Source organism: Meleagris gallopavo, chromosome 5 (assembly GCF_905368555.1).
Source record: "Meleagris gallopavo chromosome 5, MGAL_WU_HG_1.1, whole genome shotgun sequence".
NCBI classification, from domain to species: Eukaryota; Metazoa; Chordata; class Aves; order Galliformes; family Phasianidae; genus Meleagris; species Meleagris gallopavo.
This window is the reverse complement of record NC_139408.1, coordinates 9590001-9593327: the sequence shown is the minus strand read 5'-3', so window position 1 is coordinate 9593327 and position 3327 is coordinate 9590001. Positions and strand designations below refer to the sequence as shown.

The window sequence follows — 3327 nt, the reverse complement described above, 5'->3', positions numbered from 1 at the left end:
CGGAGTAAGCATACACTGGTCAGCACATAACCCAGCAAAGCAGTGGTGGTCAACCCTAGTTTCATCCTTATGGATGCAACCCAAAGAGAACAGCCACTGAAACTCTGCTGCAGTGGTATGTTTGACTTCAGGACACATCATTTGCTTTGGGTGCACACCAGACTCAGACCTGTAACACCAGCAACACACCTGTAGCATCCATTTGCATGTGTTAACACCTGTTTGTATCACACAGGCCATGATTCACACAGATACTGTCAGAATATCACCAAACTCCTCTATCAGGAGGAATGTAAATCACCTCTACTCCCTGTTCCCTTGTGTTCCCAGTGGGTAAAGACTGAGAAATGTGATTGCAATAATAGGGTCATAGCTAAGAGATTGGAAGATCTTGAGCCTGTGAACTACTGAGCCCCCAAGAAAGTGCTCCTCTTTTTTCATGATATGCAGTAGTGGCAACTCCCCTATTCCTAAAGTGTGTGGATAAACGGACAAATTACCTTGACAAATGAGGAAGAGACTACTGAAACCAGGCAGGCAGGTTCACGTTCTTCTGGCCCATCAGCAAGTGGCAGAAGTGAAGGAACTGCTATCCTAAAATGAGAAAATAACTGGAGTGAAATGGTAGTTGTTGCCACAGTTCTCTTTAGGCAGGTGAGAAACTCAGTCTGAGACCTTCAAAGATAACCACAGAAATTATATCATTCTCTCAGTAAGAGCTAGAAAAGCTCCTCGACTCACGGGGAGGTCAAGAAGTGAGAGCCCAGTGGATCATTTGTTGCGTTTTTAATGCTTCATGGCTCAGGGTCAGTCAGAAATCCCTGTCTTAAGGTCGGGATGAGGGCAGTCTGGAAAACAATCTTTTCTGTTACTGACAAGGCCTTGCTCAGGCTCTGCTATTTCTCTCTCTCTCATAGCAGATCATTGCAGCCCACTCCTGCTCGCTGCACTGTGGTTAAATCCACCCTAGGTGCTGACATGCTGCTTCTCTGGGATCATAGCAGACCAGAGGGTCTTCCTTCCAGCATTCCGTAGCATTGCGACACGATGCAATTTAAAAAAAACTAACAAACAAAAAGCTAATACTGGGGAGTAACATTCCTTAGAGTGCCTGTTGATAAGTAAGTATTAATACTTATTTTTTAACAGGATCAATGAGAGAACACGAGGAGCGTGAGTATCAGCAAACCTAGCTGTTAACTAAGGAGTGAGCCCTATTTCTTTGGCTCTAGCCCCTTCCCACTGCCGCAATATGGCTACGTTTGATGCATGAGGAAGGAGTGATAATCATCTATCTCCTAACCTGCTTAGGAGACAGTTTGACTTAGAAGAAGCTGGAAGCCACAGTTTAGAAGGCCTGCTAATGATTACATCTGTTTCAAATAGACATATTTTGACTATAGTTGCCACACTGAACAGTCACTGGAGTCAAGCAATCGCTTAAAAAGGCTGAGATACAACTCTGCAGTATTTTACAATGGAGTTAATAGCTAAGCCTTAGAAGAAAAACTACTGTCATCCAAACACGCAGCTGAAGCACATTCCCTTAATGAACATCACTCACTGCTTACCTATGAACTCACACTACAACACTCTTGCAAATGGTCTGTAATGCCTTGCATTGCTAGTGTATCAAATTTGCATAAATATTTGCCTCCAATATTTATAAACCAATAGACATAAGCGTGCGTTTAAAGGTGACTATCATTACAGACATAGTTTTTACATACTTTAATTAATTCAAATAATCACATTTTGTCTTATTAAACATTTTGGAGATAAAATATAGCTTACCATTAGTTCTAAACACTAAAAAACTGATAGAAACGAACAGCACTGCCAAAAAAAAAGCAAGAGAGAGAATGTTAACATACAAAAACACTTTACTGAAATGTAACTTTAAGACCTAATGCCACAGAATGACTAACAATAACGTATGTATGACTTTTAAACAAGAGAGCAATTTTGGATAACTTTCCACTTCTTTGTCTGGTACTTCAGATTAGGCCTCGCGAGCTGTAACAGTGCAACAGAAGCACAAAGCAGCAAAAGAGCCCACTACCCCTCTCACATGTTTAAAATAAGCCTCCTCAGAAGCAAGGATAATTCCTCATTTCCTTCAGCTGCTTATTTACTGGTGCTTCCCTTCTCATTTAATTAGAGCTAAAAAAACAACAGCAACAACTGGCCCCGATAGTTTTTCAAAACTCTTTCCCACCAACAATCCTTTTTCTTATCAGGAGGTACTAAGAGGCACCGAGGACAGCTGTGTAGTTTGGAACAAATTTCTCAGTCAGTCCCCTTTTAAAGCTGTTATATACCTAAGAAGTATAACCCTGCCTGAGAGACAGCGATTAAAGTTTTTAAAGAGTACAGAGATTTTACAGAGACCAGCATGAAGCTCAGGACCAATTAAATGTCATCTTAAGTACTTAACTGAAACATTTTTTCATACACTAGGAATCAGTTAAGTGGAAGGTGCCAAATTAAACCTACATTTTAATTTTTTGCTGTTGAGTTAATCTCAAGAGATTATGCATTGTATTTAGGAACGATTTCAGAAAGCTTTCAGTAGGGCAGTCTCTGTTAAGTTGGCTTCAGGAGCTCTGCAGAAGTCTGAAAAAAGAAAACACACGGGAAATTCAGCATACTCAGGAGCAAATATGTGCAAATAACAAATAAAGCATTGCAATTAAGCTCAAAATAATGCAGGTGGTATCACATGAGGGGGTCTCAGTTAAGAGAGTCTCAGTCTGTATGAGGACATTAAGTGAGCTTGTTCTGTTTTCAGGCAAGAGCAATAAAACCCAGCTTTTCCTTTCTCCAACATGTGACTAGTTAATTTGCAGCATGTAATAATATGATATAGTGATCCACATGCCCTTTCTTTGACAAATGCTTTTCTCAAGCAAATGTGACTTTGAGAGATTCTGGGGAAAAAGAGGATGCAGTAAAATTCCAGGGACTGAGGCAGGAGGTCTTGCAGCTGGAGCACTAGACTAGAAGCAGGGAGACTTAGAATTTGTTCCAAGTCTGGTACACATTTTCCATACAATATCTAATAAATTTCTCAGGCAGAAAAAGCAAAATGTCAGGTAGCAAACAAAATTTTTCATACATGTTTAGATGCTCCCAGCAAAAACCTATATGTGAAAAAAATAGAGGTTTTTCTTAGCAAGATAGACATAAACTAAGAGTGTAATCCTGGCCTAACCTAACTGTAGCCAACCATCCCCACACTCTCTCTGGAAGGGTAATTAGTCTTGGGTTTTATTTTGCTTTTTTTTTTTTTCTTTGGTTATGTCAGTAACTAGGGCTAAGGAATGG

The 3327-nt window shown here is 40.2% G+C and overlaps 1 long non-coding RNA gene across 1 annotated transcript; it reads right to left on the bottom strand.

Moving 5' to 3' along the window:
• Positions 1-499: 499 nt before the first annotated feature.
• Positions 500-2618, bottom strand: LOC109367652 (uncharacterized). The gene is made up of 3 exons (XR_014883840.1): positions 2497-2618; positions 1795-1836; positions 500-594 (listed from the first exon to the last, which is right to left on the bottom strand). It is a non-coding gene; the product is annotated as an uncharacterized LOC109367652 (long non-coding RNA).
• Between the last annotated feature and the right edge of the window lie 709 nt (positions 2619-3327).